The sequence below is a fragment of the Musca autumnalis genome, unplaced genomic scaffold (genome assembly GCF_047663935.1).
Source record: "Musca autumnalis isolate F117 unplaced genomic scaffold, ASM4766393v1 scaffold_2, whole genome shotgun sequence".
NCBI lineage: Eukaryota > Metazoa > Arthropoda > Insecta > Diptera > Muscidae > Musca > Musca autumnalis.
The window spans coordinates 108868292-108895819 of record NW_027411755.1 but is presented as its reverse complement, the minus strand read 5'-3'; the positions used below and the strand labels follow the sequence as shown (position 1 = coordinate 108895819).

Genomic DNA, 27528 nt, shown 5'->3' with positions numbered 1-27528 from the left:
TTGTTCATTTGTCTGCACTGACCACATGTGAAATAGTAGATGAAAAATAAAAAGTTACAGAGCTAGGCTAAAAATCCACTGTTAATAATTAATATGACAATTTACAGGATTTCTTTTGATTGTGTTTTATAAATGGAGATTACTACAGCAAAATTTGTAGTGATTAAGAACCCAAAATGACAAGTTGATTAAAGTCAGTTAAATATAGCGAACATTGTGCAGTTAATAAGGTGAAACAAAAACTACAACAACAAGACTGGAATGATTTCAAGTAATAGTTACCGGCATAAACTGATTTATTGTACGTTTGCATATAACCGGAATTAATAAATCCACTGGGTTTTAAATGTCATTTGTGTACCTCAAATAAACAATCATAAAGAAGATTAATGCCTGACTTAGACTATGCTGGATTTAGCAAATCCAGTGGATTTAAGTTGTCATTTTCATAAAACATATGTCAAATAAAGCCAGATAATTGCTAAATCCAGCGTAGTCTAAATGAACTTTAACCCGGCTAAAAAGCACTAATGCAAACGGCGCACAGTGGTTCAGAAATCGATTTTCCTGGCCACAACCCAATTTTTTGTCGTCATCAATTGTTATGTTCTATATGGTATTCCATAGCAAACATATGTAAACTAAGGAAACCATAATATAATTCAGGCAATATATTATAAGGTGTGGGCGCGGCGTGCTTCTAAATACAACAATTTTCATTCCTCCATTCTAAAAAAAAAATATTTTTTTCAAATTTCTGGGAAAGAAATAGCTATAACAGATACTGTGTTGATAAGGGACTGTTGTCTTTAAGAAAGGTTTTAATAAATTACCGTAGCGTTTACACAAAGTGAACAATTTTATTTTTTCTCAGGTACTAAATTTTTATGAAAATTAAATTTTTGTGGTACAACTTGGAACAACGTTTCGTGTTCAGCCCATATAAACTTTTGTACCAGCATAGTTCCGACGGTTTAACACTTTTTTTAATTTGTTGAAATTACATGCGTCATTGTAGAATTAAAAAGATGTGTTCGTGCAACCTGTCAATTAAAATTTGTTTCTTCCTAAAACTTCAAAGCGATATACACAATTTAATATGCCAAACAAATTAAAAAACAATCGAATTCGGTGATTTTTAAAATTGTTTTTAGAACATTTGTGTGGAAGAAATTCTCCAGTTTTGCATTGGAACACCAACATTTAATCATATCCGCAACTCAATTATGTGGAAAAACCTTGGTTTTTTTATAAAATGCTCAAAAAAAGTAATGGGTTCGTGGTTTCAAAAGTAGACGCATATACATATAAAATATTTTTTTCATCATATTTCTTTTTTATTATAAAGACTACATCATTAAAATGATCCCCACGCGAACTGTTGCAAGCATTGATTCTTTTAAGATAATTTTCGACCACTTTTTGATACATATTGGGCGGTATCTCAGCCATAACTTGACGAATATTAGGGCTCATGAGTTGAAGTTTTATCTGCATAAACACAGTCTTTTGCTTAGCCTCACAAAAAAGTCTAATGGTGTCAAATCGCATAATCTTGGTGGCCAGTTGATATCGCTACGACGAGAAATTACGCGGCCAGGAAATGTCTCTTGCAACAAAGCTCGAGTTGTGTGGCAGTTGGCACCGTCTTGTTGAAACCCCATACATATTCTCCAAGTCGTATTCTTCATTAGGCAAAAATAAGCCGGTTATCATATGACCATAACGCTCCGAATTGATGGCAGTCGTTCCATCGTCGTTTACGAAGAAGTAATGTCCAATCACACCTTCGGACCAAAGAGCGCACCAAACAGTGACTTTTTCTGGATGTAATGGCCTCTCTTTAATTACTTGAGGATTCTCCGAACCAACCGAGTTAGAAATCTGTTTCATCGCTGCAGAAAATTTGTTCAAAAACCACGGCTGCCGGTTCTATGCACCGCATTGACTCGGAGGAATCTTCGACCAGGGGCCGTGTTCGTGTATTTTTTCACCATGAAAGCGGCAATTTATCTCGGAATGCTCTAGTGTCCCATACATGGAATGTATTGGGGTAGCAGTAAAGTGTGGTACTGCCGAGGTAGGGCTGCTTAATATGTACATACCGCCGATGAATAGCTGTACCCGGCGTTATATGCCCGATAATAATTCGCTTTTAGAGGGCAATAACTGTCTGGTGCTAGGGACTTCATGCTCATCACGAGCTTTGGCATTCCGTCCTAGGTAACGACCAGAGGGGTACAGCGCTGGTCGAGCAAATTGATAATTCCACGTTTTGCACGGTGAATGAAGACACTCCTACGAGAATTAGAGGAAACTGCCACTGATCGCCAAATAGTATACCGTCAATCCGTCATTTCCCTCAGACCACCTCCCTATCATCGTCTCCGTAAACAGGCCACCCGATTTCATAACCTCTGAACGCCGTACTTTCCTGAACCATTGGAAAGCTGATTGGCAAGGGTTCAGAGGACTTACCAATCACGGCTTCAGAGAATTGCCCACACCCTCAGATCCTCGGGTAGCTGAGAAAACTTTCCGGGATATCATCACTGCAGCAAAGACGACGGGCTAGCAAATGAGCGTGATGAGCTTCGTCGTACGAACCCTGAAGACCCAAGAGTTAGAGAGTTTACTCTTGAAGTCAAGAGGCTAGTAGGCGAACATAAACGAAAAAAGTGGCTAGACCACCTGAAGCAATGCAACATTGGTGCAGGATTAAGTAAATTGTCCGGAAAAGAATGATGACAGAACGGTAGTTACTTTCAACGGCGTGACAGTAACTGACCCAAAGAGGTGCGCGTGTTATTTTAACCGGGAGTTCATAGAGCACCCCGAGAGTGATAGGGCGAAGAGAAGTGTGCTGCACCGTATAAGAAGAGCCCTTCCAGCCGAGGAGGTTCCATAAAAATTTACGATGAGCGATGTTGCAGATGCCATCCGAAACGCGAAATCATCCAAAGCGTTGGGCCCGCACCGAATATCGATGGTAATGCTTAAGCAACTGGATGAACCTGGAGTTGAGTATTTAAATAGTGTCCTCATCCTATCGTTACCCACCCATATTATTCCAGAAGTCTGGAATGTTGGCAGGGTGGTCCCGCTACTGAAGCCTAGCAAGGATACCAGCAGAGGTGAATCGTACAGGCCGATTTCGCTCCTATCTCCAGTAGCTAAGATCCTAGAGGCACTACTCCTCCCCACGATAAGTAGGGGGTTTCCAGTTGCCCAACATCAACATGGATTTCGGAAAATACAACATCATTAGACGCCATATCCATACATATCAGTAGAGGACTGAACCAGAAATGGCCGTGCGACCGAACAGTCATGATGGATTTTGACCTATCGAAGCCTTTCGATACCGTCAACCATGTCAAGCTGTTCGAGGATATAGAGAAGACTACTCTCCAGCCATGTTTGAAACGTTGGGTAATCAACTATATGTGCGGACGGACGCGCTTCGTTTTTGGAATTCAGAAATAAGAAGTACAAAACCCGTAGAGTGAAACAGGGAGTTCCCCAAGGAGGGGTGATATCTCTGGAACTGTTTAACCTCTACATTTCTGAAATTCCACACCTTTCAGGCGGCATAGAGATCATGATGTATGCGGATGATTGTACGATCTTGGCGTAGGGTCCTATCGTGATAGGTGGTGACATATGTGATATGTTAAATGTCTACATAACTAACCTAGTGCAGTTCTTCTATCTGAGGAATATGAAAATATCCGCTGTTCACCACATGGACGGCTGAAATGAGGCTCCCGACTGATTCCGACCACTAACTACCCCAAAATACTAGGTGTAACTTTCGATAGCATGTTCATGTCGTCCGCACATGTCACAGCTATTTGCGATAAGATCAGAAGTAGGAACAAGCACTACGCACTGGAAGAAGATTCAAACCTGCCAAAATGCTGCCCTGAGGACTGTAACAGGTTGCCTCCTCATGACACCAGTGGACGATCTTCACTAGGAGATCATCTTTATTACCGGTGCGTCAACACAACAAGATGTTGTCGATGCAGTACCTGCTTGGGTGTTATCGCAGTGAGCATCCCTGTCACGATTTAATGGACAGGCTTCCTCCACCCAGGCACGTCAGGAGAGATCTTCATGATCTAGAGAGAGATCCAAAAATATAAAAGAAAAGCTGCCCAGCTAACCCCACTCACCTGCCGCCTGATTCCTTATGGACGCAGAATTCTTGAGTCTGGATACAGAGGAACCAGAATCAATTTTTATATGTAGTAGGTTCTGATAATTTTTGTGCGTTGTGTTAAGCGATCCATTTTAGTCAATGCCAGACTTTCAACTGAAAAAAAAATTCGTTTTAATTATTTAGTTTGACAGATGTCGAATTCCAGTCCCATACTTTGAAACCACGAAATGAATAACCAGTTACTATAAACAAACACACTTGTTGTTTTTGAGTTTAGTATTTTGAAGTATTAAGAATTCAGGAAAAACCAGGGGCTGGATTCTTGTTCTATGAAAATTTGAAATGAAAAATATTTCCTTTATAATTTTTTTCATTTGACAGTTTTGTCCTTTATAAAAGTTTTCATTTCACATTTTCATAGAAACAGAATTGAGTCCCAGGGTTCTATATATATTTTTCTACCTTTTTACTTATACCCTGACATGCGTAAAAATGTGTGTTTTTTCTTACCGTTTTCCCATATGAATTAAAGCTTTTTACACAAATGAAAACTTTTTGAAATAAATGAGTTTTTGGAAATAGCCGTGGAGTAGTATTTTAAATTTTAAACAAATTTTACATTTTTTGAAAAAAAAATATGTTTTTTATATTGTTATTTTTATTTATTCATTGGGGTTTGACATTTTTCAATAGATTGGAACCTTGACCTTGAATTCCTCAGCAACTACTGTATCGTTAATTATGTAATTATAAAAATATCTTTATCAGTTCAAAAGTTATAAATTTTTCACCAGAAAAAAACAATCTGAACCACTGCGCAGTGTTTTAATTTATTTAATTGTTGTTACTTTTTTGATGCAAAAACAGTTGAAAATAAAAGTCCAAAAACATATTCGTTTTAAAAAATATATATGGCGAAAAACAAAAATTTTTTACAATCGATGAATCCGAGTTTCACCCTTTCAGAATTCTCGAACTGTTAACATATTCTATATACTATGATATACATTCTTTAAACTCAAGTGTTTTAGGAGGAATCCCATAAGGTCGACCATTAAAATTAATTTACGTGGAAGCTGTGTTGGCATCACTGTAGAAAAATAGGTAAAAATGGGTTGAAGCCAACAAGTTTTTTTATGCTCTCTTCCGATTTTAGGCTTAACCTTACATTTTATAGACATTTGCCCAAAGAAAGACTCAAAGAATACTTCATGGGCAATATGATACTAGTGTATCATTTTTCGATATATCCACTGCATCCACCTAAAATTGATGCTGACATTTTGAAGCCGGAATTTCGGGGTTTTTTGAATTGTTTTAATAATTCGGACGCGCAACAAGATAATATTTAAAACTAATAATAGGATTATAAAACTCGTGATTTTACGTCGTTTAATGCATATCTCATGAGTGTGCTCCTTACAGCATTCTAGTAATTGGAGTCGAAAGGCCAAAATTTGATGCGTGATTTTTTTTAAAAAAACTATTTTTTGCGTTTAAAATTTACAAGTGCCATTCAATTTCCTTTGTAACCCGCGTGAATTTAGTTTTTTTACGCGACGGATCTAATGAGACCTTCCGCGATCGAATCCATCCACTAAAACCGCGGATATAGATACCCTGAAAATAGGAAAAGCAGCAAAAAATTATTTCGACAAATACGCGTATTAAACCGCGATTTTCTTGAATTTTTTTTACGTAAATGGAATCCTTTATACGCGATTATAATATTTGCGAAAACGCGTGTCATAAATTACAGAGATTCGCGTGTAATATGGGTTTTTCACCAAAAATAGAATGTGGAGGCACATCCGCGGTTCTTGAAGAATCTAATTAAAATTGGTATATTTGGACGTATTTTTGATAGGCGCTGACGAAACCGGATGCGCATCAAAATCGTATGCACATTGCGCGACTTTTACCAACTTTAAGGTTTTTTGCAGTGTATGATGCAACTGGTGGCACACAATGGCCCCTGAGTGAAACATCGAAATACGCATAAATTTTGACAGAGATTGATTCGCTGTATCCAAAAACGGATGCGCATCAACCGACTTTAACTAATTCGCGAATAACAGACTTTTTAATTATAATATTAATTGAATGATTGTAATTTCAATATTACTCTTAATTTCCTACCCTTATAAGTTATCACAGTAATCAGTTAAACTCTCGCGATGGTAAACCATATGTTTTGATGAAGTTTTAACTGTATACATTCATTATTCTATGGGATTTTAGCAAAATAGTTGGAGAACTCCCAAATATTTTTTTCTAATTTTTAGAATCAAACCAAAAAAATATTTGCAACAATATTTTCCAACAATAATTTTTTCTCTTTTGTTGTTGCTATAATATGCAATTTATGTACCCAATCTCTATAAATTTGGTATCATATTTTTCTACGCATTGTCTAGATTCCGCATATATTCTTTAATTTATTTTTTGAGGGTTTGTACGGATTCTGGGACAGGATAATTTGGATTTACTTCAAAATGTTTTTATTATTTGTTGACTTTCCGCGAAAATAATAATAAATTTAATAACTATTTAAACATCTACGAATAGACATGGACTGCTGTTTTCTTTATATGAGAATAAAAACCGCTATAACTTTTGCGCGCATTGGCCAATTTCGTGAACGCGAGCAGATTTGAAACCGGATTTGTTTCCTTTACATCTGTAACAAAAATCGTAGATGTGCTCGTAAAAAAATTTAATTTTTTTCAAATGGAATTGTAAAGGAATTTTGTTATTCGCCATATACCTATGTTCTTTCTTTATTTAAAAATAACATCCAGACTATTCGAAGATTTTATACCAACAATTGGCAAAAGAGCAGTACAATATTTTGAATTTTTACAAATTGAACAAAAAACAACTAAAAACTTGTTTATGCTATCTAAAACTACAGAAAAATTCGAATCACAATAACTTAAATTCAATGTGATTATAAATTTATATTCGGAAGGACTAAACATTGAATATAAGAAGATATTTTAAGTTCCTAATGGAACATTTACCCTATATCTGTGGTTTTCTGAGAAAGGAACAAAATAAGGCGATTGTTAATTTTTTAAAGAGCAATAATTAAAAGAGAAGAATTAAAGAAAAATAATTAAAAGGTACAGGAAATTTCATAAATGTTTGCCAAATTTTCAAAATCGACTTATCCACTAGCTAGCTAAACATAAGCAGGGCAAAAGCTGCTATTAAAATAGGTTGTCAGTTTTGCTTTTTTGTTGAAAAACATAAAATCGTATTAAAATTATTTTCCTCAAGTTTAAAACGATTATTAACTGCACCCTATAGGGTCGAACAGTTTGCGATCAATTATTTGAGGTAGTAATTGGCAACTTCGCAATATGGCGATTTTGATGCAGTAGCTCCGACAAACAGTTATAATTAAATACAAAAATAAATTGATTTTCGCCATATCAGTTGAATGCGCTTTGAGTTGTATGTATATTAGTAAATCATTTGTAAGATTACCTCATTTATTTGTCCAAGAGCAATATAGGGGTACAACATGTAAAAAAGTCAATGTAGTGCAACGCGGCCTATAGCATATACATATTATAATGTTCATGTTATTTGTTACGCATACACGTTTAGATTATGTGTCCGACAAAGTAAGGATAATGTGTGGGAACTTGCAATAATAAGGATGTCATGCCTGGTTCGCACACAATGCAACCACTCATACTTGCGTTACTTAATTGAAAAAGTGAATATTTGTACGACTGTATGGGTGGCTGAATATGTTTGGGTATGCATGTTTGCATATTAATAAAAACACACAAACGGTTAAAAAGTAAACACAACCTAAGTTTGTGTCGGAATTCATATGAGAACCCCATCCACAACATGTCGTGTCGTCATACCATACTTGTATTATTCAATCTCATACACTTTCGTATTCGTTCAATGCTGGTAAATGAGTTGCCACATTGGTGGCAAAAAAAATACCAAAAGCAAAAATCCCCACTACAATGCAGAAGATCTATATTTTATTTTTCAGAAAGTTTATTTTGTAAAAATATATATTTTGAAGCCATGAATTGTAATGTCGAAATACAAATTTATGATAAACTGTATGGCCGATTCAAGAACCTGCAAGAATCTTCTATTATATTTTTTCCTTTATAATTCGAAAAGTTTTAAAATTTGATGTCATACGTATATGTTTAAAATCTACGTAATTATTGGTATACTGCTACTGTTCTTGACATAATGTGTGTTCCCGTACATTTTTAATGGTAAAAGTAGTAAAAGAGCGAATTGTGAAAAATGAGATACACATACAACTTTCTTTAATAATTTGGGGAACGGAAAACTGGAAAAATGTCAAAAAACTGGAACATACGTCAAAGTCGGTCTACCAGCCAATCAGGAGGCGGCAAACATGTTACTACTTTTACATGCTCAAATTTGTCGTGCAAAAAGTTTTTAAAGAGTGTGTCATTCAGTTCCATTTTCGTTTAAAGAGAAGTGAAAATTTTACAACTTTTTTGTGTACGGCAACGGGTTTTGTGGTAAAATGTGTAAAAGTGGTAAAAAATGTAAAAACTTTTTAGTTCTGGAACAAAGCTACAATGCAAAAATAAAGGTGAATTGTCCCAACAAAAAACTTCTGCTGTAATACAAGAACAATAAATTTCAATTTGATTTGTTTTGTCGATTTGGTAACAGTAATACTGGCTAAAGAACGATATTGCTTTGTATTGAAATATTGCTTTTAATTGAAACATTTATCGAAAAGGAAAAATGACAGATATTGTAAAAACAGTAACTGAAATGTCATCAAATTAGTCAATTTTGTCCAGTTTGTTTTCACTCTCTTAACTTTGGGTGCAAATTTTGCTATTTTTGGAGCACAGGAACATTTTTCTAGCCAAAATATTCTGGGGCACAGCTAGTGATTAGTTATGGAGTCTAAAGAACAAGTCCATTGTGCAGACCATCCCTTTTCCTAGTTGTGCAGACCAAAAAACTCATTTTTCTTGAACCTTTTTCAAAGAAATTGCCATTTGTTTAAAAAAGTTATTTCTTTCATCAAAAAGAGCACATCTTATACTACTTTTGGAATTTTTATTGTTGTTGCATAATCTTGTGGTAAATGGCTATCTGCGAAACCCCTTTTTTGTAAAACCTTTTTGCGTTGCCAACGATAGTTCGAATCGGATGGGCCGATCATCGTATATTTTTGTAAGCGTTTTAAGAACCTAATAATCTTGTCTTTAAGCGAAACAGAAATTTAAAAAATCTATTTAAAAAAATTTAACTAAGTCAAAATTTCGATTTTAACGAACAAATTGACTGTTTTTGTCAAAAAATCGGTCAAAAAATTATTTACAGCCTGTTTCTGTATGTCGAAACGAACATGTCTGCGAATGAAACATGACCAAACTCGTGTGTGTTTTTCAATTTTTTTTTTGTCTTGAAGCAAAAGCAAAGGTAAAAGTATTTGGAAAACTTGGGTGTGTTTCATTCGCACACATTTTCGTTTCGACATACAGAAACAGGCTGTTAAAAAATCTGTCTAGCTTAAAAACAAGCCTTTTATGTATTTAATAAGCTCACCAAACCATATGAAGATCGGTCAATTAGTTTTTGAGCTATCGTTGGCACTGAATTCAAAAATTCCGTTTCGACAAACACGCGCTTAAAGTTTCTATGGTACATACAAATCAAAATAAATTGCTGCCTTCCAATGCTCATATCGCAGACAAGTTTGCTCCGATCGACTTGACATTTTTTTGCGGCATATATACATAGATACTACCTGTACTTCAAAATAAGCCAACATTTTTTTTTCGATTTTTGAAAGTGACAGGTAGGTATAATAACTAAATAGCCTAATTTGCGCTGCGCTATTTTTCAACATAAACAGTGAAGTTCTAAATTCCATATGTTTTTGTAAAACCGACTAACTATGCAGATACATCTACCTTTAATATAGTTCCATGCCATTTGACATTTTAAGAACAACCTGACCTACCTTACCTGGCGTTTACATACGACAATTAATAGCCTAATTTGCGCTGCGCTACTTTTCAACATAAACAGTGAAGTTCTAAATTCCATATGTTTTTGTAAAACCGACTAACTATGCAGATACATCTACCTTTAATATAGTTCCATGCCATTTGACATTTTAAGAACAACCTGACCTGCCTTACCTGGCGTTTACATACGATAATTTTGAGAAGACAATAGCAAAGATACAAACCTTTTTCACTTATCCGTTTATACTTTTGGCAAATGTCTAGGAACTGTTTTCAAATTTTCATAGGCAGTACAGTAAACATGGACATTTTTAATCAAATGAAAACAAAACTATTCCAAATAACAAAAGAGACGACAGAAATGGATTAAAAATTAAAAATGTTGAAAAAGTAATATTAAACAAATTATAAAAAAAGATTTATTTGAAAATGTTGCATTAGGGGGAAGATTATTTTTAACATTAATTTTAATTAATTTCTCGTTGGAGTTGTGCTTAATGACCGATGGAAAGCCGAAGATTCGAACCCAAACAACCACCATCAGTAATACATCTGTCCCCTTTATTATAAGTCTTCTTTTGTTATAGTTTGGATTTAACGAACAGATTTAAAGCATTTCGGTTAACTTAAAGTTAAAAGTGAAGATTCATTTCAAGGAGGAGCTTCTTGAAATTAACTTTTAATGTGAAAATAATATTTTTAATGCCTCCAAATTGCTTTCCATTCGATAGTAAAATATATAATCTTAACCCCTATACTTTTGTACACATAACAAACCAGGAGGTTCTGAGAAGAATTAAACCATGAAAGACAACTCCTGCATACTGTCAAATCCCGAAATATCTCATACTTGGGTCACCTTATGAGAAATACAAAATACAAATTTCTACAAAATATTATAAAAAGCCCCTTGGAATGTTGTGAAAACTATAAAATTTATGAAAACCTCAGGAATTTGCATATTTAGCGAAGCTCAGGAGCATATATTATTCATAAGAACAACTTCAAAGCGCTCTAGGATCTCAAAATAATTAGTCCCACTGTATTTCCTGGGGTTTCATAAACTACCAGACTAAAAAACTCAAAGAAATCTGCTAGGGTCCGCCTTAACGAGCTATACGCGAAGTCTGACCTTAAATAACGCCAATTAAAGCACAAATATGTTCCTATTTTGTCTAAAATATATCATAGACAACCAGAGACATTCGATAAAGCAATAAAATGTAAAATTTAATTAATTTCTCGTTAGAGACGAGCTTACTGACCAAGATGCTTTTTTTGAAAAAGGAAAGCCGACGATACGAACCCACACAATCACCACTGTGTGACATGCATGTTTCGCCTTTGGTTTAGGAAGGCTCCTCAGACACATCGACTGTGGGGCTCCCCAGACACATCGACTGTGTGTAAAATTTGTATTGCTTATTCCATAAATTTTACGGTAATCTTAATATTTCTTCGGGTGTATGTACACTTTTTCCCTATTAATTTTTTAATTTTTAAAGAATTTACCGTTATTCAAATTATGGAATATATTTTTGTTGTGTGTAATATTGTTTGTTAGGGATATGAGACAGAACTATGTACTTGGGTTTTCATAAAAATGCTTCCTTACCCTTAAAACCCGAGATTTATAGGGTGTATGTAGACCTTTTTGGTTGACTGTATGTATTTGAAATTCATTTTGATGATGAATATTGAATGATCGCTTTACATCCGAATATCGGATCCGCAAAGGTAAAATTCAAAGAAATAAATTGTAAAAGTATATTTTTGGTTGGCCTGAAATATTTTTTAAAACAAAAATGTATTCTGAGTGCAAGAGAAGACATCAGCTGGGCTTACAGGGTCACCCTGTGGATTAAACATTGAAAATTTTGAAAACTAATATCAAACAAAATGCATAAAATTAATATTTTCATTGATGATATCAACATTTGTTTCGCTATTGTACGGTACAAGACAAATTTTTATTATGTATTATTTATTTTTTTTTTTATTTTTTTTTTTGACAAGTACATAATGCATGTACTCAACTGTCTTTCCTACAATATACAAAAATCGATGGTGTTCCAATTAAATTCACAATCGTATAATCCTCGATTAATAGATTCTTTGTTAATTTTTTTGTGAATAAACTCACGAATTTTATACAATGCCAATAATCTTTGTCTTATTGTGAAAATAATATTTTCCACTAATTCCATTCGTGTTGATTTATTGGTGTCCTACAAGAAATTTATACTCGCCGAAAATAACATTTCTTCCATCAATTAGCAACCTTGGTTCTATAACATACAGTTAGTCTACTAATCATATAATAATGATTTAACGAAAAATGTTCTATGATTGTGTATCTCTGTATTCTTGTTTTTTTTTGTGTTTATGAGTTTTATTCAAAACTTTTTGACAAATTTATTCTTGCAAATTAATATTTATTTACCTATACACATTCGTTAATAATTTAAAAGATGCCCCTTTTTGGTCTTTTGGCCAACTATGTGGCATCTCTGATACAACAACCACTAAATTATGGGGGCAGAACAACATTTCGTGCTGCTTAGAATACCCGTCGATGGTCGCTGGCTGGTCGGCTCGTGTCGAAAATCTGAAGTTTAGTCGACAGTAATAGTTCGTTACGTTAATGTGTACGTCGCGATAGCCACAGCTCACATGTCATTTAAAAAAAGCACTGGCTCGCGTGAACGTCGTACAGATTTATACAATTTATTAAAAATTACTACTTAAGCACTTTTTACATTCTGTTAATTACCAACAACGAAGGGAACAACAAAATTAAAAATAATAATGACAACAATATAGTATAAATAATAAGAAAAAAAAAAAAACAAATAATAAACAAAAATTACATACAGATTAGAACTCAGCAGAGACAATTGCAGTGCCTTGATTCGAGCTGTTTTTTCGGTGGTTGGCTCGTTCATACGTTTGAATTGTTTTGAAATTGTTGCGCTTCGTTGCACGGGAAAGGTATTTCAAGTGTTAATTGAAATTGTATTCCTCTCAGGCGAATACATTTACAAACATATGCAACTTTAATCCGTGTAGACCAAGTACTTGGGAAATGTTTCAACTTGTTTACGACGTCTGACTACGGCAATTACAAAATCGTGTAAACTTGAGTTGTGTTTTTCCAAAGTGAATAATTTCATTAACAGCAGCAAGTGCTGGCAAAAGTGAGCAACGAAGACACAAAGCGTGAGTGATGAACCAGCAATTGAGATGTGAATATCAAAATTCTGCCATAAATCTGGTAACTAGCAAATGTTAGTTACTGGATAATAAAAAATAAGCAAATAATCGACACATTGTGTGCATCTAGCTGCTGCATTCCTCGCATACGACGCCGTTCATCTTCTCTATTTGCAAATTTACATTGCTACTTGATGGTGGATTGATCATCGTCGATTCAGTATTGCTTATTAATTTACCGTGACAGGTGTAAACATAACAATGCCCAATGCCTTCTGAAGTGATTGTAATTTTGAAAGTGACTTCAATTGCGACTTCGTTTTTTTTTGTTGCTGTTTTTGTGTTGTTTATTATTTAGCAATAAATCAGTCAATTAACTTATGAAGGTTAGCACATACCAAGTTGTTTTTTGTGAAATTTGAATTGGACGCTTGGTTTAATCTGACTTCCGTTGATTCCCACATAACTTGGCAATATTATTTGTTGCTGTTTAGTTTATACCAGCACTTCACAAAGGTACGATGAATATCCTTGAGCTTCTTGAATTTCATTCCAATTATACATGTAGAATTAGCCTCTCCGAAGTATGTATGTACATTGTGTTGGTCCACTATCAATTTTAAGGGGTTATCCCTACCTATCTCTTTCGAAAAAATCGAAAAACACGGTGCTCTTGAATCAACTTTAAATGGAAGGTGCTTGCACCTGGGAAGTGTTTGCGGATTCTGAAACTACAATGTTCATAGATGAGAAAAATAAAAAAAAATCGGCGGAGGGCTTTTTAAATAAATCGGTATTCAAGCTGACATTCTGAAACTACAATGTTCATAGATGAGAAAAATAAAAAAAATCGGCGGAGGGCTTTTTAAATAAATCGGCTGACATTTTTTGGGGGTTGTTTAGGTTTTCACGAATTTGCTTGAAAACCGCAAGTCATATCTAAGTGGGATTTGAGAAAATGTTGTAGCAGTGAAAATTCTCTACAAGATTGACTTTTATGGCATTGTCGTAGGTTTCACCATATCTAAGATATAGACGTTCAAATTGGGACAATGCACTGACTGTATCACCTCCTTATAAAACAATGTTACCACTGTAATTTCCTAACATTAACTTATATATCTCAAAAATACTACAACCTAGGAAAAAAATACGAAAGTCAATCTTGTAGAAAATGTTCGCAGCTACAAGATTTTCTCTAGCCCCATTTAGAGAAGACTTGCCGTTTTCAAGCAAAATCGCGAAAACCTAACAAAAAATACTAAAAAAGTGATCTGAACTTTAATATATCAAAAATGGTACAACCTAGGATGATAAAATTACGAAAGTCAATCTTGTAGAAAATTTTCACAGCTACTACATTTTCTTTAGCCCCATTTCGATAGGACTTACGGCTTCCAAGCAAAATCGTGAAAACCTAAAAAACTCATAAAAATGTGAACTTTTACCGCGATTTATTTAAAAATCCCAGTGATTTTTTCTTGTTTTTGGATTTTACTCACCTATGAACATAGCTGTTTCCAAATCAGCAAAATCTTTCCAGGTGTAAGCGGTTTTCACTTGAAGTTAGTCAAGGCGCACCATGTATGACATTGCTTTATAAGGTAGCGATACAGTCAATGCATTGTCCCAATTTGAACTTCTATATCTCAATAACGGTAAAAACTACGAAGATATCATAAAAGTCAATCTTGTAGAGAATTTTCATAGCTAAAACATTTTCATTAGTCCCATTTCGATAGAAACTGCGGTTTCCAAGCACAATCGTGAAAACCTAAAAATGTCATAAATCGCGATTTATTTAAAAAGCGTTCCGGCGATTCTTTTGTTTTTTGATTTTTCTCATCTATGAACATTATAGTTTCAGAATCCGCAAAAACTTCCCAGGTGTAAGCACCTTCCATTTAAAGTTGCTTCAAGAGCACCGTGAAAATATTAATTATTTGGATGTACAGATAGTATAGAGTAGAGTATGCAGAAAAAAATGTCAAGTCGTTCGGAGCAAAATTGGCTGAGATATGAGGGAAAATTTATTGTGATTTCTATGTAAGCGCGTGTTTTCCGAAATGGAAATTTTGAATTTTTATGTTGGTGAGCTTATTAAATACATAAAAAATTGTCTTTAAGCGAGACAATTTGTTTAGACGATTTTTGTATAAAAGCGTAGAAATCATCAAATAATGTTCAAAAAACAGAAGTTTGGTAGTTGTTCGAACGAACAAATGAATCGTCATACTGAAACAGGTCATAAGTAACTATGATTCCAATTTTTTTAGTCCCAATCTACATTAGGAAAGTTTAGGTGCAGTAAGCCTCAGTTTGTAGGAGAATGTAATTGTAAGGTGAATGGGAATTCCTTTTTAAATTTTTCGCATCTGACATTATTTTCAATGTTCTGAAAGCAAAACAAATTTTTATTCAAACTATTTATAATTAATTAGATTTGAAGGTATTAGTCATGGACAAAACGAAGGTTTTTCACCCCATGCCGACTTCTGCCAAACTTTACATTTTGTTGTTTCTAAAGTCGGCATCAACAAAAATTGCTGAATTGCAAATATTTTGTAATAGCTTCTCCTTTACTATCCTTTATTAATTCAACACAAATTTTGTTGAAAAATTGATCATTACATATATTAATGTAACTGCAGACCTTATTATGTTGACGTCCCCACTGTTTTTTCTTAAAAGACATTTATTGTCGGTTGTGGTGAAAACCTCTCACTGATAAATTAAGATTCCGTTATAATAAATATGGTCTTAGCTCAACGAGATTTTACACAAAGTTAGCTGAAAATATTTTTGGATCTTTCTTATGATTATTTTCATATTTCGTTACAGTCATTTTTAGTTACTTCCGTTCAAATACAAAAAGTCAGACATTAGCAGCACATATTCTCTATGGGTTTATAGTGCAGCTCACAGTGAGAGCACAAAATACAAGCTTACTCCTAAAATCTATTAAAATGTATAACTTGTAAGTTGTTCGACTTTTATATAATACTCAAATCCTAGTTTACCTAGACATCAAAATTTTTGTGCCTATTTTGAAGATTTTAATAACTGATAATAGTGTTGAAAATTGATTCACTGATGTGGAAATGTGGCATTCACAATCATGACAATAGTACAACATACATATTCAACATTGCTCTAGTTTACGATTAAAATATTTTGGAAATGTGAATGTGAGTTTTGCTAATTTTTGGAGTACGGGAACAATTTTTTCGCAAAATATTGCAAAAATGGCAAAAATAGTAGGCAAAAACTTTCTGGTTCTGGAACAAGGCTAAAGATTAGTGGCAATAAATAATCAGGTCCAAAATGTGAAGAATGACAATAAGCAAATACAGGGAAAGAGTGTCGTTGTAAGACATCGTATTTATTTGTTTTCTATGGAGATTTTTTTATTCAGAAAATATCTTTAAACAAGTTAATATCACTTAGCTTTGACGACGGAGAGAATAAGATTCCGCTACGTTTTCCTAATCAATTTGTGTTAAAGCGTAAAAGTGTTGAACTTTTGCGAAGTAAGTACCTGAAGGAATGAACCGACATAGTCAATTTGGAAATGGAGCTTATATTGGGAGTCATTTTAGTCACTGTAAGATTTAGAGCTTTTATGCCATTGTTGCATTTAGAGAATTTTCGTGAAAATGTACCTTTGGCCCCATAAGTTGGCACGGTTTAAACTAAACCGATCGCCATAAAATTTCATATATAAGGTTTTTATATCAAATTAAAAAAAAAATGGGGATAGGTGTTCCAAAAAAAAAAATTGTTTTTTTTGGGTCACTCTAAAGCAGGGACGCGCTGTCTTTGCAAAGAAGTATAGTGAGGGCGCCCACTGAGTTCTTTTTGCATTTGCTTCTCTCTCTCACGTACAGTGTAAGTGAATGAAAACAAACGATGAACATCATGTGGTTGTTGTTTTTTTTCACCCATGCATACACATATGCTGTAGTATTGATGGAAATATTATGGGCGACACTGCTCTAAAGCAGCGTCGCCCAAGAATTTCCATCAATGCTTCAGTATGTGTGTATGTATGAGTGAAGAGAACAACAACCACATGATGTTTATTGTTTGTTTTCATCAGCCAAGATCACCCATATACGTTAACGTGACTACAACAACAACATATGGTCTCATTTTTTCTCATCTGCCGTGTTTTAGCAAAGGAATGGCTCGCTCAGAGAGACTAATGCACAAAATATTTTGAGCACCAACGGTTTTCATTCACTTATGCTGTAAATAAGAGATAGACGCAAATGCAAAAACAACTCAGTGGGCGCCCTCACTATACTGTCTTTGCAAAGAAGCTCGTCTCTGCTCTAAAGTACATACTTGCTCACAAAAAACACATAGTATCACTGGAAACACGATCACAATAAGTGCCTTCGGTAAAATTTCCAAACGATCCTCGAACAGTTCTTAAACTGCACTTAAGCGATAATGTTGAACTTTTGTGAGAGGTGACCCAAAGAATTTGTCCCTCTTGGCCAAATCGAATACTCAATTCGTAAACCGTCGTGTTCATCCTCAAAAAATGTACCTCGTAATAGGGGCACGGAACGAAACAATCCGAGGCATGTCTTTAAACTGGACTTTCACGAAAAATTTTGAAGTTCTGTGGGATATTTACTGAAGGAATATATTTCACATAAAGATCTAAGTGGGTTACTTGCTTCATAATTAGTTTTCACTAGAGATAACTTTATAGGGAGGAAGTTACGTGTTAAACGTGAGGGTACATTGAACATTATTTCACCGACTAAAAATGGCGAATCAATCAGACCACGTATAATAAATAAATAGCGCTCTTAACATAAACCGTCTTCTCTCTAGAGGAGAGAATGATACTGAAGTATCCCAACGTAATCCACGTAGAGCAAACAACAGAAATTGAATTTGAACAGACTCAATCTTATCAGAGTGGCATTTATAAAATGGACTCCATAAAACGCAACCATATTCTAAAACTGGACGGACTAAACTCACAAATAAACGTTTGGTAACGTATGGATCATAAAATTCTTTAGACCAGCGTTTTATGAAACCTAACAATGATTTGGCTTTATTAACAGATGATTCTATATGTAAGTGAAAGCGTAGTTTAGGATCTAGGATAATACCCAGGTCAACAAATGATTCAACATTTTCCAGTTTGTAAGAGCCTATAAAATAATCAGAATGAATTTGTTGTGACCTGAAAAATGACAACCTTTTGCATTTTTTTAAGGTTTAGGGTCATTCCATTTGCAGAACACCAATTCGTTAGAGAATGTAAATCGTATTGTAAATTAGAGGATTGATTTATGGAATTTATTTGAGAAAACAGCTTTACGTAATCAGCGTACATTAAAATGTTCGAAAATCGTATCGCCTGTGGAAGATCATTAAGATACAGGACAAAAAGGAGTGGGCCAAGATGACTACCTTGGGGAACTCCTGAAGACACTATTATGTCACTGGACAGAAAATCATTAAATAATACTTTCTGTGTTCGACCTTCTAAATATGAAGCTAACCAAGATAAGAGAGACGATGGGAACCCCATAACATCTAATTTATAAAGTAAATGCTTATGCACTTCCGTATCAAATGCCTTACTAAAATCAGTATATATTACATCAGTCTGATGTTTTTTAATAAAACCTTTATGAATATGACAAACAAATTCCATAAGGTTAGTGATTGTGGATCTATTTTTCCAAAAATGCATGTTGATAAGGCGAAACTACCGCTTTCGTAAAATGTAGTAACATACGCGAAATCAATAAATCAAAAAGTTTAGGTATTGCACTCAACTTTGCAATACATCTGTAATTTTCAATTAAACATCTATTACCAGCCTTGTGAAGAGGAATAATATAACTTGATCTCCAGAGTAAAGGAAAATAACTCTTTATCAACGAATAGTTAAATAATTTTGTGAGAGGTAAATAGAATTCATTCGCTCACGATTTAAGAATGCAAGAGGGAATACCGTCAGGACCGGGTATGTTCGATATTCGTATAGATTTTAAACCAGCTAATACTTCGTCTTCAGATAATACTATTTGGGGCAGGTGGTTCAGTTTATCAATCATATATTTGTACCGACCGTCTAAGCTTCTATCGATATATGAAGATTGAAAATATTCAGCAAACATATTGGAAATTTCTTGTTCGTCAGACGATTCACTGCTACCATATTTCATAAAACTAGGAAAATTGCGAACCTTTCTTTAGGAATTAATGAATTTATAAAAACATTTAGGGTTATTTTTAAAGTTATTCCTCATGGACTGATATAGTCCATACCTGATTTATGTCTGATAGAAATATTGCGAGTTATTGTGTACACCATTTTAGCGAAAATTTTTGAACAGTTGTTGTTGCTGGTGTACCAGTATAAATTGATGCTGGTTTGGTATCCGCAGGCCGAATTTCGAACTTGATATAAGTTTGGACAATATATTACGAGGGCCAATTTTTGACCGAATTGGTTGCTCCGTTTAAGAGATATCGCGCGTAACATTATACCGAAAATGTTTAAACTTGTGTGAGTGTTCCGATAACTAAAAAAATTAAATATTGTGTGGGATGTATCCGAAGGATTGGACCGATATTGTCCATTTATGAACCTGACCTTTGTCTGGTAGAAATATTACGACGTACAACGTGTGGAAAATATTGGTTGCTCCCATCGACAGAAATAGGCGAACCATTTTAGCCAATATTTTTGAACTTTTGTGGGCGAGGTACCCGAGGGGGTGGACCGATATGGTCCTTCTTTGAACTTGATCTAAGTTTGGCCAAAATTTTGGACCGAATCAGCTGAAACGTTTAATCCATTTATTGTCACTGACATGTAATAATGTAAAAAAGTGGTAAGAGTATTTTCTCATCAAAAAACCAAGGGATTGGTATGTGAGTGTACATACCAACTTCTTTGGAAGTGCTTCGCGTTTCTGCTTCTTGGGATTGTACTGAGCAAAAAAGTCCACTAGACCATACGTCTACGGTGAAAATCGAGCTTCGACAGCTTTTCGAGCTTTTTTTGGAAAAATTTCTTTGATTTATTTTCAAAATTAATGCCTCGGGCTACAATATTACTTAGAAAAAAACTTTGTTCTCATGATCAAAAAGCCGAAAATGTAGAAATTTCACCATTTGTTGTCTGGGTTTTTTTATATCTTGCCCATTAACAGCCAACCCATTGAGACAAAATGCAGTCCAATACTAAGACAAACATTGTAGCCAAGACAACTACTAGAGTACATCGCAAAAACATTGGAACGCTCCTTCCGGCATTTTTGGTCTCATGAAAGTGCAAATATTTCGTGAAAATATTCATAAACTACCAAAATTTGCTCTTTCACAAGGCCAAAACTGCCTGAAGGAGCGTTTCAATGCTTTTGTCCGAGACAGTAGCTGCAACTTTATTTTGAAGTCGAAATTTCAAATAGTCTACGGAATATTATACATATTTTAATTTCCAAAAAACAAAAAAAAAAAACTGCAAGTTAAAATGTGGAAGCTCGATTTTCGTAGTAGACGGATGGTCTAGAAAAAAATCATTAAAAAATTCTTAATACTATGTAACTTGATTTATTGATCTATCTCAAGCACTCAATTGTTTCTTTCTTCCCCAACAAGTTGAGCAAACATTTCTTTCAACAGTTTTAACAAACATAATTGCCGATATCTGTATTGATAAAAGGGTACAACTCTCTCAAATGATGAGACTCATTAAGAGGTTTATGAGATTATGGCGCTGATGGAAAATTTATACGAATGTGGTCGTTATTCATGTTCTAATTTAATAATTTCATTTTGGAGAAACAAGCAACAAAAATCAACAAGTGAGAAACTATGTTTATATTCGTAGAATATATTAACTTTTTCTCGATTTTAATGTGGAAATGTTTGTTTATTTTATTGGACGGGTGTGTATTAATTACAAATCCATTCATTCAAGTGCACGACGTATGCCATTGGTGGGGAAAGGATGGGAAATTACACAAGGCGTATAGTTTTGGCTCAAAATGCCGAAAAATGTGAGGTAATGAGTGAGTGTAATAAAAAACAAAAAACAAATCTATATGGCATTAGATTAATAAGGCATGGACCAAAATAGTCATATACTCGTACATAAAATCATACATGTGGCTGGTAGCAAACAAACATTTCCGATACCAAGATGCATGTCTGTTTTTTTACTTTTCCCTGATTATAGACAAAATGAAATGGAATGCTTCTGATATATTAATAGTTTATATACATATGCATGTATGTACATTTCATAGGTGGTGCTGTTAAGATATTGAGTTATTGTACTTGAGGACCGCATGTGGTTTTTAGAATTTGATGAAAGGCAATGCGTGGAGCACAAACCTGAGTTATTTAGAAAATGTTAAATTCATCCAAACTCATATCACTCTGAGGTAGACATTTTGAAAACTATCATGTTCATTTAATCATTGCTAAGTAGGTAAAATCCTTAACGAACACAAAATTTTAGTTTTCAGTTTTCACAGTTGGTTCAAGAATACTGGGGGGTCTGATAAATACGTAGTTACGATCAGTTTGATCTTATCGCCGTATACTGTCCAACTCGCTTTAGCAGATTCTTTCTCGACTTTTTCGTACTGTTACCCATACAAAAGTTTGACCCGTGATTTCAATTCGACAAAACGTAGAAACATACCAGCTAACATTTTGTTCCGAATTTCTGAAAAAATCTCCGATTCTGATGCTGAATTCGTATCGACTTCGGTACGAAAGTTGTATGGATGTGGTCACCGAATTCGGAAAGAATTTTCTAAGGAAATTCTAAAAAATATTAGAGTTTCGCAACGAATTCGGTCGGACTTCGAAGGTAAATTCTTGGAAAATTCGGAGAAAACATCAGATATTCTGAAAAAATTCGGCCCGAATTCGAAAAAAAAATCTGGAAAATTCGGTGGAAAATTTAGATTTCCTTAAGAAAATTGGTCGTAATTCGGAAAGAAACTCTGAAAAAAGTCGGAGAAAAAATCCTAGGGCGCTGGCGCCTTTGATATTGACACAACACACAACAAATCCCACTCAGAGACACTTTTGTTTTAATGCGCTTTTTATGAAAGATTCTAAATTTCAAACGTTCTAATGATTTTTCCTGTTGTTATCATTCGGTGATTAATAGTAGAACAATGTGCACGTGTAACTTGAAGCTATCAACACTAGCTTCAATTATTATATGTTGCATTTATTTTAAAACAAGTAAAAAAGTTTAAAAATTTTGGGCGTATGAACCGACAAAAATGTTGATTAGGATTAAAGAGCAAATGTTTTGCGCAGGAAATACTTAAAGGAATGGATCGACATTGACCATTATGGAAGTGGATCTCCAGCCACTACACATGGTGCCATAGGGGGTTCTTATACCCTTCGGGCAGTTTTCTCAAGAAGTGTGGATTTGCACCTGAAAAAACTTTTACCATCATAATTGAGTCAATGCAAGTTGCTCCAACAAAAATCAAAGTGATTCGATAGTAGGTCTTAAAGTGAACTTATCCGAAATTTTGTTTGGATGAAGTGGACAAATATAGTTCACATTTAAACCTGATCTATATCTGGTAGATATATTAGGATGGGTAAAGTATGGACCAATTCGGCCACTCCCTTCAAAACATTTTTGAAATTTTGTGGGGGAGGTACCTGAAGGAGTGGACCGATATGGCTTATCTTCGAACTTAAACAATGTTTGGACAAAATATTTCTAAGACCAAATTTTTGACCAATCGCCAGATCCGTTCGAGAGTTATCTTGTGCTCCAACCACCTCACACGGTGTCATAGGGGTTTTTTGCAACTTTCAGGCTATTTTCTCAGGAAGTATGGACTTGCCCCTGATGAAACTTGTACCGTCGTATGGAGGGCAGTGAATACAAGTTGCTAAACCAAAAACCAAAGCGATTCGAGAGCAGACGATTTGCAAAGTATGGACCAAATCGGTTACTTCCTTCAAGAGTTATCGTACGTACAAATTTTCCAAATTTTCCCCACTTCTGTGGGGGGTGGGGGGGGTGCCGGAAGGAGTGGACCGATATAACCCATCTTCGAACTTAAACTAAGTTTGGACAAAATATTACGAAAGCCAAATTTTGGACCGAATCGGTTGATCCGTTCGAGAGTTATCGTGCGGTCCAGCCAGCCAGACAGACAGACGGACGGACATTGCTCAATCGACTCCAAATTGTCTGAAACACATTTCATCCAAACATAGTTGGGGTCATTCTAAAACCATTATTTCGATGAGGCACATTTTGCCCGTATGAAAGTGTATATACCCCCGTTAGCATAAATGCTGAGGGTATAAAAAAACTAAAAATTTTATATGCGAATTTCATAGCCAGTAACTTTGTTTTTCGATAACAACCAAACAAAGACATCCCTTAGAAATCAGAACGAATTCGGAACGAAGATTCTTAAGATATTTCAGAAAATGTGGAGAGATTCTTAAAAATAAAATTTGAAGATCGGTCAAATTTCTTGGAAAAATTAGAGAAATCGGCAAATTTCTAAAAAAATATTCAGAAAATCTCAGAAAAAATCGGAAATCAGAGCAATCGGAAAAAAATTGTTAGCTGGGATGTGTCTATTTGTGTATGTATATTAGCGTTATAACTTTTTGCAACCCCGTATCCCTGTATCATATTTGGACGACCTTTCTTTTACCTAAGATTAGATAAAATCTGACTATAAAAAAATGCTCACGCACAAAGTCATTTGAAAATTTTTCTATAAGCAGATATATAACAGAAAATAAGCTTTGGAGCCACACGACATAACCAAAATGGCATCACCTTTTGTTTCTCACTAAACTTATCATCATATCTTTACATATATATCATTTTATATCATCGAAATTTTGGTGGTTAATGGAGTCCCGGAGCTGATGTTCGGAAATGGGGAGAAAAAAACTTATTTGGAGATCATTCAACGTTTTATTCATATGCGAATATCTCCGCTTCTAGTAGGCGTATTCCAAAAGAAAAGCCCGTCAATGGAAGAAGATAAGATTTCCTTTACGTTGTTGCAAAGTAGGTTGGGGTATGTGGTCAAACAACGGAGATATCGCAAAAGTCGGTAATGCATTCCTTTTTTCTATTTTTTTAATCAGGCTACAGTAGCGGGATTCTCTAACGCATTTTTTGGTTACCGACAAAAATTGGTATAAGCCAGATAGGTTAAAACTTTAGTATCTCCCTAAAAGAAATGTTTACGAGTGAAACGCTTATACACAGGGGTAGTGGTGTAGGGCATCACATAGTCGGCTCCGTCCCGACGTCTGATAAAAATCCTGTTCGTCCGGTTTAAAAATGCTGGGCTCGTAAAATTGATGCTGATGTTAGAATGCATATGCCGGCCACTTTACATACATATTTATGTCACTGTGAGTGTTGAGGTGTTACGCTATTATATGGTAATTGCGGAAGCTAAAAAGTCCATAGTATTGTCTCATAAAATCCTAAAAACAAACAACATATCCATTACATATGTACTTGATTGTATGAATGGCTGTGAGAAGACATAGGGTTTTTGTGTTCTTAGAATATGTAAGCAAGCTAAATTAAAACTCACGGTGGCAACATTAAATACACTTGTTGGCCTTGTCCGGATTGAAAAATGGGACTATGTGGATCGTATATCCATCTGCAAAAAAAAAAAAAAAAAACAAATGTGTTGTCATTGCAACACATCAGCACATTCACATCAGCAGCATCGCACACATTCACCCATTTACGAGTTTTATAGGGAACTATTGTGATGTATCATAAAGTTGAAGAATTTTCAAGGATTTGTATTTTGTGATGTGATCCAAATCCAAAAGCCTCACAAAATTGCAGAAAAATGGATGAGTAAACTCATGGAGGAGTAACACGTTTAGAGCTTAAGGGGCTAGCTTTGTATGATTATAAGGAACATCATTACGATTCTAAAAGAACCCCTTACAGACATGTTCGTAAGCATTTCAAAAAGGAAAAATGGAAGATGTTCCTACTAGATCAAGATAGAGTAAACAGACGAGGCTGCTCATGTACCCAGGTCTTTTTATATTTGGCACTGCCGCTCACTTGAATATAACCCCTACAATTTTGTTTTCAACCTCCATTTTGTTCGTTTTATGCATGATATGAAGTGTGTAAGTTTTATTATATTGTGTTTCATGTGTTTGGAGTAAACTTAGTCATTCATTCGTATTCAAATCCAATTTATGTACGAACTAGCAGACCCCGGTCCGCGTTGCTGGCCCGTCGTAATGAGTTTTAATGACAACTTTTTATCGACTTTATGCTTGAAAATTCAAAAATAGGTATTTTCTTCTTCACTTCTTCGGTCTATTGTCAAACCGAGAAGGATTTTTTGTCTGTAACCTTTCTTGCGGACTTTGTCGTATTTTTTCGCCAATTGCTTTATGCTTTTTAGGATTTATTATCGTCCATGTCCCTGTCTCTATCCTAAAGCGATCTAATTTTAAAGGTTAAAAAGTGGTTAAATCGAATTCTCCCGCTTTTTGAGACTTATATGTTTCAGCTTTTCATGCACTCATAAGTTTAGCAAATATAGCGATTATAAAATAATAGGCCCCGAAATTCGTTTACAAATATATAGCATTTTGGACCACGGGACATTCCTGAAAATTTTTTGAATATTAGGTTCAGTAGTTTTGGAAAAATAATGTTTTGAAAATAGTGGGCGTGGTCATCGGTTTTCAAGATATAACATATAAAAAAAAGAAGTCCTGGTCCGGTATCTTGGCTCCAAATATGTACCTAGGGTGCACACAACTTCATTGCCTACCAAAATGTATGCTGAAACCGATATAATCATACATTTGGCTTATATAGCGTTTAACAGAAAGGCATGGGGAAGGTGCCCCACCTCTTCCGAAATTCATAATATATACATAACAACGGCAAACATTGAGCTTTTGTCGCAAATTTTATGGAAATCCCTTCAGTAGTATTGGAGTTATGACATATTAAAAAAAAAAACAGGCGTGGTCGGGGCTATAGGCCCTAAAGAGGTACCTAGATTGTAGATTAATCCGTAAATTTTTAATCCGATACATATTTTTGCAAATATAACGTTTTTTAAAAATATCACATAGGGAGGTACCCCGCTCCCTCTGGAATACAATAAAATATGTAACCTGTTTTCGGGGGGCGTGGTAATATGCCCGTACATTTTGAGGAAAATCGGTTCAGTAGTTTTGTAGATGTAACATATTTTAAAAAGTGGGTGTGGTCAAGTCATAGGATCCTAAAAAAGTGGGTAAGGTCTTCCGAAATAGATACATTCGTAATTATTGTAAATATAACATTTTTAAAAAAGTAGGGTATAGAGGAAGTACCCCGCCCCTTCCGAAATTCAACTAAATTTGTAGCCAATTTTAAGCGGAGGCCATCCTTGTACATTCCCTGGCAATTTCAGGAAAATCAGTTCAGTAGTTTTGTAGAAATGATAAAAATTTAAAATTGAAAAAAAGGGGGCGTACATTTTCTTTGCATAAAAAATATCGAAATCGGTCCAGCCATTCTCAACTGATGTCATGACCAACGAACGACATTTGATTTTTATTTTTAAAGATTTAAAAGTTTAGACAAATCGCGATTTCCTTGAAAATCCCTTCAGTAGTTTTGTAGATATAACCTAATTAGAAAGTGAGCGTGGTCGGATCTTAAGTCCCAAAATAAGTACGTACGGTTGGAGACACAATCGCCATTGACTCGCAAATAAATTCCGAAACCGATACATTCGTATTTGTAATAGGGCATAGGGGAAGTACCCGCCCGATCCGAAAGTCAAAAAATATGTAGCCTATTTTTATCGGGGACCAACCCTGTACATTCGCTGAAAGTTTCAGGAAAATCGATTTAGTAGTTTCGTAGATATAACATATTTCAAAGAGTGGGCGTTGTCCAGTCTTAATGCCCCAAATAAGCACGTAAGGTCGGAGACACAATCGCCATTGACTCGGAAATTAATTTTCAAAGCGATACATTTGTAATTGTTGCAAATATTGCATTTTTACAAAAATAGGGCATAGGGGAGGCACCCCGCGCGATCCGAAATTCAACCAAATGTATAGCCTATTTCAACAGGGGGC

General features: G+C 34.8%; 1 protein-coding gene across 12 annotated transcripts in view; it reads left to right on the top strand.

Annotated features, from left to right (window-relative positions):
• Positions 1-27528, top strand: part of LOC141394445 (pseudouridylate synthase RPUSD2-like) — a 196246-nt gene that overhangs the window by 82079 nt on the left and 86639 nt on the right. For 2 of the 12 annotated variants that reach the window (XM_073968777.1, XM_073968782.1), the window contains exon 1: positions 9724-13164. The exons of 1 other annotated variant lie outside the window; for it this stretch is intronic. The gene's annotated coding sequence lies outside the window, so the exon portion shown is untranslated. Of the gene's footprint in view, positions 1-9723; positions 13461-27528 lie in introns of those variants that run through there. 9 more of the 12 variants (XM_073968781.1, XM_073968776.1, XM_073968775.1 and 6 more) reach the window with 6 other exon arrangements.